Below are 12,027 nucleotides of genomic sequence, written 5' to 3'. Positions count from 1 at the left end.
ATGAACTACCCTGGGGCAGTTAACACCTTTGTGCCCTGTTTCTCTATCTTTACAATGGAGAGGATAGAACATAATTTATTGGGTCAGTATGAGGATCAGATCATATTAATACATGTACTTTTATGTTTGGAAGACTGCAGGGCACTTGATACACACTCAAGAGAGTCCAGTTTTTAGCTAATATTCTTCAAATAAAATCATTTCCATCTACTGTGGTTTAGTACTCTCGATGGTTCTTTCTAACCAGCATTATTTTCTGAATGTTTTAAATGCCATTTCTACAAAATGCCACCTCTGCAAGTGGATATTTCAAATGCTTAAAGTGTTTTTTGAAGAGTGAGCCATTTGGAGGTAGACCTTGGAACTTGAGTTTCGGTATTTCTGCCAGTGTCAATCTTCATAATTTAGGGAGGAGCATAATCATAGACCCCTAATTCACAGTCCTGCTGCAGTAATTTATTGAGTTTCATGGGGGTGGGATTAAGTGAATCACATATGGAATTTCTAGTATCGTATATCCCAGTCTTTGCAAATGTTTTATGAAGACACAACCCAACAAAACAACAACAAAACAAACCCTTCAATGTCATTGAACCCAAAATCTGATATAGCTGGAACATTCCTGAGCCTCCTCATTGGTGCCTAACAAGGGGAATTTATATGGCATCTTTACAGTAGTCTGAACACTGAGAAATCAGTATAATGTATGATACATACATGAGCACATGCGCGCGCGCGCGCGCGCACACACACACACACACACACACACACACACACACACGCATCTAAATCTAGACGCAGTCCTTACAGTTGCTCTACAGCATCATACGTGTGATCTTTTGTAAGATGAGGGCCCCTGAGAACTGCTTCTAAGGCTCGCATGCTCTCTTGAGTTTGTCTCTTGAGCTTTCTCTACGCCTATTCTGGTAGTGACCTCATTGTGCCTGAGGATTGAGTCCGTTCTCTGTGCTCACCTGGTGAAAGACGCTGTCACTCATTACCGTACTTCTGTCTCTGGAGACGTGAATTGAGCATTGGAGCAGAAGGGAATGGTCTCATGATTCCATCCGTGCTTTGCTCCACCTTCTCTCCAAAAGTCTACTGGATTGTGCCTTTGCTTATTAAGCCTATTTTGAACCGTGCCTGCCAACCACTGTGACTCACGGTCTCAGAGTCTGGCTACCCTTTACAGAGTCTGTTCTGCGACCAGACTGTTTCCTCTTTCCTCAGTTTTCTACCCCGAAAGCCTGTCTTCCCCAGCCACAAGTCGAGCCTTTGCCAACCTTTTAGGTTCATGTGGCTTGCTAAGGTCTCAGCATGTGACAGACCATCTAGATGGATTGACTATGTGTCTGTGCGTTTCTCTCCCTGCACTGAAGTTTTAGTCTGTGCACCAGCAGTGACCAAAATATCCCAAAAGGTCCCAAGTCCAAAGAATAGAATTATATTCCAGGAGACATTGCCATATGAGGGTAACTTATGCTTAGAGAGGGCATGGTAGAGTTGAACCTTGACTTTGGGTCCTTTGATTTGGCATGGAATGGGATTGCCCTGCAGATGGGAAGTTGAGAAATGGAGCCATGCTGCAACATCTTTCGGCTCATTGTACTTAGTTAGGGTTTTACTGCTGTGAACAGACACCATGACGAAGGCAAGTCTTATAAGGACAACATTTCACTGGGGCTGGCTTACAGGTTCAGAGGTTCAGTCCAGTATCATCAAGGTGGGAGCATGGCAACATCCAGGCAGGCACGGTACAGGAGGCGCTGAGAGTTCTACATCTATATTTGAAGGCTGCTAGCAGAAGACTGGCTCTCAGACAGCTAGGACAAGGGTATTAAAGCCTACATTCACAAGGCCACACACCTCTCAACAGTGCCACTCCCTGGGCCAGTCAAATACAAACCATCATACTCATGAGTGACCAAGGATAGGAGGAACAGTGGTCTGAACTGATGCAGAGGTCCTGTGGAAACCAACCTAAAGGGAAGTGGTTGAGCAGTGGTCAGTCCCAGGAGGCATTTGGTGACCGAATTCTCCATTTTTGAGTGATGGAATCTATGTTTCTTGTTTAGAGTCCTTGCATTTTAGTGAATGGTCAATATGGAGAGAGATGGAATTGCTTTCTATGTTTTAGAGAGAGGCAGATGTGAACCGGCAACTTTGACACAACGGTGGCAAGTACATGTTTCCAATTACTCATCCTAACCCCCACCTTTGGCCTAGTGAGAGGCCCTTTCACTGAGTCAGAACAAAGGTCAGTCCCCTGACCCATCACTCCAAGGCCTTTTGGCTGACTGGAGTGGGGGGTGGGGGATGAGGGAGGGGTGTGTGTGCCAATTAGGTCCCGTTGTGAGGAAGGTGGGAGGGAAGTTTTCTCCCAATTCACTGACCCTTGAAGGAACTTCATCACTTTTGTTTTGAGGCTGTGTGTGTGGCGGAGGAGGCAAAGTGCTCTTCCTTCTTCTGTCCACAGCCAGCCCCGGTACAGCCACTGTCCTTGGCCTCATATCCTAAGGATAGGTAGTCCTTTAATGCCTCCCCTCCGTATCTCCCTCTGTAATTTCACTAAGTAGACGTCGGGATGTGATGAAGACAAATGAACTATGCACACCAGGTACTGGCACAATGTCTGCTTAGTTTTAGAAATCACGTTTACATTGGTAAGGCAAGGCAGATGTCAGCTCCACTGCCCACCACCCCTTGCCGGCTCCTCCCCTTCTTCTCTGTGTGGAACACAATGAACTAAGAAGCAATTCAGAGAAATGTGAGAATGTAATTTACCGGGGTTCAGCCGGGACTCCCATCTTGCTCTAAATCCAACAAGTTTGCCACATGTTAAGGGCCCCAGTGTACCCTAAAATATATTCATTCATTCCCAGACATTAAAATCCATGTGCTTAAAAGCAACCACAACAAAAAATACCAGCTGCCCTTTGAAAGCAAGGGCGTTGGGAAATGAATGGAATCGCATGCTTCTGTTCTGTGTTCAAGAGCTTCGATGGCTACTGTGTTACATCAGGTATGTAATGAAAGACAATGGACGAGGGATCTAAATAGAAGAGGGGTGCTTGAGTAACTGTAGTTTTTATGTTCAGGGGAGCCCGAGAGAGAAAAGCTGCATTGTACCTCGGATTAATGGAGCTGCAGGGTTGCATTAATGACAGCTTTGCTTTTTAGCAAAAAGGAAGATAGTTAGGGCAGTCAAAGAGAACATGGCTAGAGTGTGCTCTGCTAATTGGAAATGTATATTATCTTGAGGCGATGTGTGTGCCGCCGGGGAGGGGGCACGGAGGATGTGAGGGGGAGGCGCAGTAAGAGGGCTGCAAGAGAGACTGGACCCAGGATGCCCCGGATTGGGCCCTACCAGCAGGGCAGTTAAAGGGTCTTTTCTTGTTGATAGGAACGGCCAGTGCCTGGACCCCACCCTCCCCCACTCCCTTTTAATTCAATGGCTACGTGGGGGCTTCTTTGATGGAGGCTTTGAAGTCGGTGGCTTTGAGATTACTCTTCCTCTGTGACCTTGACCACCAGCCATGAGGTTAGTAGGGAAGGGGAGGGGAGGAGGAAGGCTCTGGAGCTGGAAAAAGAGAAGGAAGGAGAGGGGACGGACGGCATTTCTGCGGCATTCCAGGACTTTTCTGATCGCTCGGCAAAGTTGAAATATGATTGCAGCCTTTGCACCGGGAAGGAAAGAAACCATTTAAATGAAAAATTAGCTGCCTTAGCGGGTCAAGCACATAGTTACATTAATGTCGTGTAGAACAATAAATCACCTTCGATCTCCAATTGAAAAAATGCTAATTTAGCTCAGCGATTCACTGATTGTACTTTGCTCCGATAGAAATCTTTTATTTAATGCGAAGCCGTGATTTGACAGCCTCCTCTAATGGTGCTCGCAGCCTCTCAGCATCTCAGTGGAATTCTGATCATGGTTTTAATATTCCGTGCAGCTCTGCCCCCTCTGATTTCACGCTCACACATTAACGAGAGCTGACACTGGAGATTAGACGCAGACAGCTGGAATGCCAGGGCTTTGTTGCGGCATGGACTGCAGCCAACGTCGTTCAACCACAGCCAAGAGGGACCTGGGAAAGTCTTCTTAAGAAGGAGGGAAAGGCAGGGTGCGGGGCTGGAGGGAGGGTGGGAGCGGGGGATGGGAGCCCAAAGAAAGGCAAGGTACTTTCTGAAGGGCACAGGATAATGGAGATTTTCGGGGAGCCCTTTCCTCGTGGAAATTCACATTTGAAGCGGTTCTGGTGTGTGTTAGAGGAAGTAGGTCATTACGGGGAAATCCCCGACTGGTTCAGTATTTTTCTTTAAACTCCTCTGAAATTACAATGGAAGGCTGCGAACTGAGAATGGAAATGGCTCCCAGTCTCAGCCAGCGGCTGGTCTGAGAAACAATGGTGATTAGGAACAGGGCTGCTTACATAAGGAAATGTGTTCGCCCTTCGCCTTGAAAAAAAATCACTTAGCTCCAGGTGAATAAGTGGGGGAATAGAACTAGATCTATGAGCCCGGGCTGCCTGCAGACTAGTGACTACCTCGGCGAGAAAGGGACTCTCCTAGTCTAGTTCCCTTGATCCTAAGACAGTGTTTCCTGAGAGCAGAAATCAAATAAAGACCCACAGTTTCATCTACACCAGCAACCAGGACTCAGCCAGTGCAGTACTGCAGAGGGAAGAGAAGGGCACCGCCCTAGTCTGCGGCCCAACTTTCTCCAGGAGAATGACTGAGAATCAAAGTAGCCGGACTGCACATTAACACCTCGTCAAAAAAAAAAAAAAAAAAAAAAAAAAAAAAATCTGCTCCCGGGGGAAAGCAATTGAGTAGAAATAACAAATGTCTTCCTTGCTAACTGTATCATCATTAATAATAATTGTACTTTGCATTTTTATGGGATCCTAGGATTCTTGAGGTCTTTATAAATATGCATGGGGAGGGGGAGGCTGAAGGAGAGAGATGAATAGAGATAGATGTGCCCATTGAGGTCATCAGGATGGAGTGACTGAGGCCTGCCACCGCCGGGGTTTACCTGGAACTAAAGAACGGCAAACAAGTTGCAAAGCCTCAAGCTGCACCTGGACTGGGGCTTACTCCATAAATAATTCCTCTGCTGACAACTATGACTCACACCCAGGAACCTGGCTTTTGGGTGGGGAAGGGTAGAGGAACTGATCTGCCTAGAGTAACTTGGTCTGATTTTTCCCACTTGTACTGTCCTTTGTCCTGGTTGGGCCACTATCACCAATATAGTTTACAAGTCACTGACCATGGAACTAGACAATACGAGTTGGCACCTACTACACACACACACACACACACACACACACACACACACACACATACACACACACACACACACACACACATATCTACTCATAATTTAAAATGATAGGTTTTTTTTGAAATTAGGAGATCGTATCACAGTGGTTAAGGGCCTGTAGCTTATACCACAGCACATAGACCCAAGTCATTAAGAACAAGTCAGATAGATGTGCTCATGAATCTCACCTCTCCTAATATTATCTCGGCATTAGCAAGGTTCTCAGCTTTTCTAAAGATTTGGGTTTTATTTGTAAAGTACAGATTTCAATGGAATAACCCATAGCCGAGTCCTTGACTGGTAGGAGGCACTCAGTAAGGGCCAACTGTTAGTGTTCATGTTATTTACATGAGGTTCTCAGAAGCACTTAATAAGGACACACGCAGGTGAGCATTGTCTAACAGACTCCTTCGTGCTCACAGTACCTGCTCATTACTGTTAAGTAGCCTATGAGAAGGAAGCATTGTTCTCACCGCTATCTTCTTAATAGATTTACACTTATTCTCAAGATTCTGAAAAAAAAATCACTCTAAGCATCTTTGGAACTATCCTTTAGAATGATGAATGGGGGAGCTGGGGAGATAGCTTGGTTGGTAAAAAGTCTGCCTTGTAACCAAGAATTCATGAATTCAATGCCCAGAACCCATATAAGAAAGCCAGGTGTGGCACAAAATTGTAATCCCCAGGTTGGGGAGACAGAGATGGGCAAATCCCTAAGGATTGTGAGCCAGCCAGCATCACCTGATAAGGGAGCCTCAGGCCAGTAAGCGACACTATCTCAACTAACAAGGTTGGTAGTGCTTACAAAATGACGCTTGAAGTACACACACACACACACACACACACACACACACACACACACACACGAGTACTTTTAGTATTGTGTCTTAAACATCTTTAATTACATTAATCACATTTTCATCTTCGGAGGAGGGGTTTCTCAATGGGAGCTACTAAAAGCTGCCCAGAAGCTACGTCTTGTGACTCTGGTGGGCAATGAAATTGGGAAAACGCTTTTGTCAGAAATACAAATTAGATTTGCTTTTTGTAAACTAAATCTGAACCCAGTTCCAAGAAAGGCTCATTGAGCAAATGTAGCCATTTTAGAATATGCCTATGATTTCCTAAAAAGAGAGTGCATAGAAAGAACTATCATTCCTGGTACATCTGCAGGGGGGAGACTGAAGCTCATTATTTCATGATCACAGCTTATAAACAGACTTCCAGGAAGGAGCTTATAGCTCCATGTGGCAGAAAAAGACATGCTCTTAAGTGTTCTAGTTTGCTTTCTGTTACTGTGCTAACCACCATGACCAAAAGCAACTTAGGGAAGGAAAGGGTAATTTTGGCTTCTACTTCTAGGTCACACACAGTCCATAGTGGAGAAAAATCAAGTTTAAAAAAAAAAAACCAGAAAACACAGATACACACTCTTTACAGGCTTGCTCATTGTTTCCTGGTCAGCTAGCTTTCTTAAATAGCACAGACCCACTCTCCTAGAGGATGATGCCGCCCACAGTGGGCTGACTCACTCATAGTAATCATCAATCAAAACGATCTCTCACAGACATTATCCCAGGCCAATCTGATTGAAGCAGTTCTTTGAGTGAGGTTCTGCCTCCCCAGGCAATTCCAGGCCTTCCAGAGTTGATGGCGAAAACCAACCAGAACAAGGAGTTCTTTGCATTTTACTGAAACCTGGAGTTTGCTGTTCTTGGCTTTGCCCTCTTGTCTTGTGTGTAGAGTCAGTTTGCTTATTTTTCAGGATTCAGTGATCATCTGAATCCTCTTGCTTGCTAAGACCTCACCAGGAAGGGACATTATAGTGAAGAGAGGAGAATGCTATTATTGAAAGCACGTGAGCACGGCCAGGTCCTGGAGGTGCTCTGCATCGTGCTGAAGTGTGTGAACGTGGTCTTAGAACTGAGAGGCAGTTTGGCCTTTACAGCTTGAGAGGATCACATTTATCCCATTGTTCGTCCCCTTCGGTTCTATCACACCCTCATTCTAAGGTTCCATGTCTTAAGAATGAACTGTGCTTCTTGCATTCACTGAACACAACCAAATTGCCAATTATCCTTGGTCCTGATCTGGCTCATTTATGAGGAAGTCTTTGTCAAGGAGATTGGAAACCTGTCCTGAACCCCACTCCAGAGAGATTCCCAGACTGTAAATTAATAGCAGTTTTAAAGAGTTGGGGTTGGCTTGAAGAATTGTAATTTGTAACATGTATGTCTATTCCAGGCTTCTGATAGTCTTGGCGGCATCTTCAAAGCCACACTTCTCACAATTGATAAGAAATAGCTTTGACCACTTCGAAGAAGGGAGGGACTACTAGGATGCTCCCAAGTCTAAAGATGTGGAGGAATGCTTCTGGCGTTTAGGAAGAACTGATCATATTGAGAGCGGCATCATGCCTACGGGGGATGTGGAGAGACAGGAGGCGTCCAGTGATTTTAGCCATACAGAGGCAGGAATACCATTGTGCCGAAGGTGTGGTTGAAATGGATATTCGTTCAGCGTCACTACACAGAAAATAATCCAGCCTTCATTGTGGGTCACAGCACCTAGAAGCCTATGACTACGATGGTAGAGACTATAAATGTCCTAGATATAGATTACCTAATGGCTTTATGGTTTCTAGTCATTCCACATGATCATGGCATTACATGCCTTGGAAGAGTGAGTCTCTGTGTAGCCTTTGCATCATATATACATTTCATGTATGGTGCAGGCATGACAGTGGCTCGTTGGTTTGTTAACATTTATAGTTCTTGGGAAAGGATTTGGGAGGTTATCACTGTTTATCATCCCCTCCCCTCATGGCTTTCTAGAATGAAAGAAAGGAGGACCTGTGGAGAATTAGGGAATTTCAGAATGCCCCCCCCATAGGGAGTATCATATATGATAATTTATGTTAATATCATATATGTTGTCAATGGAAAAGAGGCTAGAACTGCTGTGCTTAGAAAATGACATTTGATGTAAACACAGGCATATCATGTCTAGAATTCAAATGGAGCTCAGTTATCTTAAGATGAGAAGACAACATAATAAGACAGCTTTCTAGTAACGGAGTTTAAGGCATATATTCCTTGAGATGGGTTCTGCTGTTGAATATAAAATAATAAACTACATGCAAAGCTATCTCTCGTTTGGTCCCACTGTTGTTTGGTTTTAGTTACTATCATTAAGCCCACGGGCTGTCTCATTATTTGGGCTCTTCCCTCAGCTGTTGCTGGAATTATTAGGGCATATAAGAAAATATAAGGAAGATGCTGGAGAGAAATACTGTTCAGTGAACTGAATTCATAGAAATACTATGCTGGTAGGATTCTCTCTCTCTCTCTCTCTCTCTCTCTCTCTCTCTCTTTGTATTATGAATGGCTATAGCACATACTTTAGTCCTTAAAATGATTCTGTGTTTTGTTACTAATTAACAAATGAGGGTTTTGATATACAAAGGAAACTAATTACTCAACACCTACTAATAGAGAGATTAAATAATTTGAACCCAGGCTCTCAAGTCTTTTTTTCCCCTGACATACATGTATTTATTGGACATGGTAGGATGTATCTGGTCTCCAGAGCATCTCAGTAGGATCGAAGGGCAGGAATTGAATAGTAGAAACTTTGAAATCCTGGGACCACCTTGAAGAATTAAAGGTAAATATAAACCTTTTCAGCCACAGCTATGAAATGTATGGATCAAGTCATGCAAAATTGCCAACATTTGACATATTTCTATTTATAAAATGGAGAATTCAAATGATTTAACCTAATAAAAGATGTATAATTGGTCCTGAGGTGCACGCCATGTGAGGATTGGAATCAAGATCTGGTGATTAAAATAAAAACAGAGAGGGGTCATTTCCCTCGGCTCCAAAAGCTAACATTCCATGGTTCTGAGATAACTGAATTGGTAGCCCCGAGCAACTTTTGTTTTATGTGGTACTGGAGATTGAATCCATGGCTTCATGCATACTATGTAGGCACGCTACATCCCCAGGCTTTCAGAACGCTTCTCTCTGGAGGAGAAGAAGGAGGTATTTCTAATTCTCTTGTAGTCCCATTGGCACTGGGATGTGAGATACAGGCTTCTCCAACTTAAACCTTTTTCCTAGCTCTCGACCCTCTGTCTCAAGTCCTGGGGAAGGCTGTTACCCATTGTTATGGACTGAGTTTCACACACACACACACACACACACACACACACACACACACACACACACACACACAGAGAGAGAGAGAGAGAGAGAGAGAGAGAGAGAGTAGAGAGGATGGATATACAATACCAGTACATAGCCCTGGGATATATCTATGTAGAATATAGTCTTATTTAGAAATAAAGTGATTACAGATGTATTAGTTCAATATAAAGACATAGTAGAGGATGGAAATAATATCCAATATGATCAATTTCCTTCAGAAAGAGAGACCCAGAGATATCCATGGAAAAGACAGTCATTTGATGACACAAGACATAAGTTAGAGTGAGGTACCTGTCAATCAAGGAAAGACCAAACAACCACAAACGTATCCTTTGGGAATTCAACTGCTTTGAAAAGAATATAATGTGTGCTTTCAAGAATCCACAGTTTCAAGATCACCCCTGAGCCACCAAGGAAGCATGGTCCTGATGACATCTTGATTACACATCTCACCTGCTATAAAATTCAGGTAGTAAACCTCTCCTGCTTGAAGTTGCCTGGTCTGTGACACTCTATCATGACAAGCTTAGGAAATGGATCCATCCACATTCTAGACTCCCTACCAACCCCATGTTCTTGTCTTTCATCAGGAAAATAAAGTTCTCTCGGAAAAAGATAGACATTATGCTTCATTAGACTCATTTCCAGAATGTTCTGGAGATTCTGAAGATTTTTCTTTTCAGAAATTTGAGTTTGGAGACTGAGTGTGCAAACACTTTCTCAGCAGGAGTTTTATAGATGGTTACTCATATGTCCAGTCTTACTCATATCTGTGGACTTTTGAACAAATGGCCTCTTTCCTGGAAGCAGGATGGTCAGGGGCTGGATGGGGTCCTATCTAGTAGCCACATTTAACTAATCCAGGAGGCATTCAGCAGTGATATGATCATTATCCAGATGAAGACATAAGTCAGCCACAAACATACTCACAGCATTTACTGAGTATCTGCCCTCTATTAGACTATAGTCAAAAGACTTCCAGGCATGATCTTGTTGACTGGTTCTATAATGTCAACACATGATGCCACAGTTGTTAAAAATTAACTTATTTTATGTGTAGAGTTTGTCTGCACATCTGTCTGTGCACCATATATGTGTCTGGTGCTTGAGGGCGTCAGATTCCCTGGGACTGGAGCTATTCCCCTGAGACTAGAGTTAATGATATCTGTGAGCTGCCATGCCAGTGCTGGGAATTGAACTTAGGTCTTCTACAAGAAAATTCAATACCCTAAACAATTGAGCCATCATAGCAGCCCCGTGATGGTTGGTTTTAATGTCAACTTGCCACGAAGTACAATTTTCTGAATAGGAAGATTTAACTGAAGAACTGTCCTGATTGCCTTAATTGGTTTGGGGAGCTCCGTTGAAAGAAAACTCTTGGCTGTTTACTCACTCTTGGCTGTTTACTCCTTTGGTCGTCCCTCACCTCCCTTGTTGCTGAAGATGTAGATTCCTGTCTCCAATGGCTCTCCAGAAACCCTTGAGGGTTTGGGTACTATACTAGGATTCCTGAGACACCTCGTCTTGTAGACTAAGCAACTTCCAAGATGTTGGCCTCTCCAGTAACACAACCACTGTAGGACTGCTCCAATTGTTGATGCACCAAGCCCCAGGGTTCTTAGCCTCTCAGGTATGAGGCAACTGCTGTCTTATAGCTATGGATTCTGCTCCTCCAGAAACCCCTGACCGAGACATATGGCTATCTTGAGTTTAAAATGACAAACTGAAACTAAGGATTAACTTAAATGTCAAGAGTCACACCACAACTAAGGGTGTAAATGCCCACTTCAAAACCAGCCTTCTCCCCTTCCCTCCCTCCTTCCCTCCCTCCCTCTCTCCCTTCATATGTTCACCCCTTCCTTCCTCCCTTCCTTCTTTCCTTTCTTCCTTCCTCTTCTCCTCACCTCCTCTCTTTCTGAAATTATCTCTCAGTGTTACCCAAGATGACCTTGAACTTGGAATGCCCCTGCCTCAGTCTCTCAGTGCCAAGCTTAGAGATTTGCACAGCCATGCCTGGCTTTGGATTTCATTCTTTTGACACTAAGGTCAGAGATGAGAAGGTAAAAGGGACATCTTTAGCCAGGTGCCACCTGGGACAGCATGAAAAAAAATGAAATCCCACTGAACCCTAGAAACAAAGAAGTCATACACAAATACCACACACTGCAGGGCACGACGGAAAAGCCTGCAGTGTGCCTGAATTTGGGGTTCATGGATGATGGGGACAGGAATTCTATCATCTACTGGTCTGTGTTTGTGGCTAGAAACTAAATGTCTGAGCTGCATTGTCCTTGATGGGCATGTGGGTTTGACACTATCTCCCTCATTGAGCTGATGTAAGGGTCGCCTTGCACGTATGCACGCATAGATGTGAGCTTGTCAATACAGCTGACCTTTGTGTTGTCAGACTCAGTGCTATTTGGAAAGTTATAGGTTTCTTGGAAACCCCACTACTTTGACCACAATTCAAAAATATGCTGTTACATG

The 12,027-nt window shown here is 44.0% G+C and overlaps 1 long non-coding RNA gene across 1 annotated transcript in view; it reads left to right on the top strand.

Moving 5' to 3' along the window:
- The first annotated feature begins 2,955 nt into the window (after nt 1–2,955).
- The window catches only part of LOC116906599, a 55,889-nt gene continuing 46,817 nt past the window's right edge, over nt 2,956–12,027 (top strand). The window contains exons 1-2 of the long non-coding RNA XR_004388754.1: nt 2,956–3,022; nt 3,404–3,541. This is a non-coding gene — a long non-coding RNA (uncharacterized LOC116906599). The remainder of the gene's footprint in view (nt 3,023–3,403; nt 3,542–12,027) is intronic.

The sequence above is a fragment of the Rattus rattus genome, chromosome 8 (genome assembly GCF_011064425.1).
Source record: "Rattus rattus isolate New Zealand chromosome 8, Rrattus_CSIRO_v1, whole genome shotgun sequence".
Lineage (NCBI taxonomy): Eukaryota > Metazoa > Chordata > Mammalia > Rodentia > Muridae > Rattus > Rattus rattus.
The sequence above is the reverse complement of the archived record's forward strand: the minus strand, read 5'-3'. Positions and strand labels throughout refer to the sequence as shown.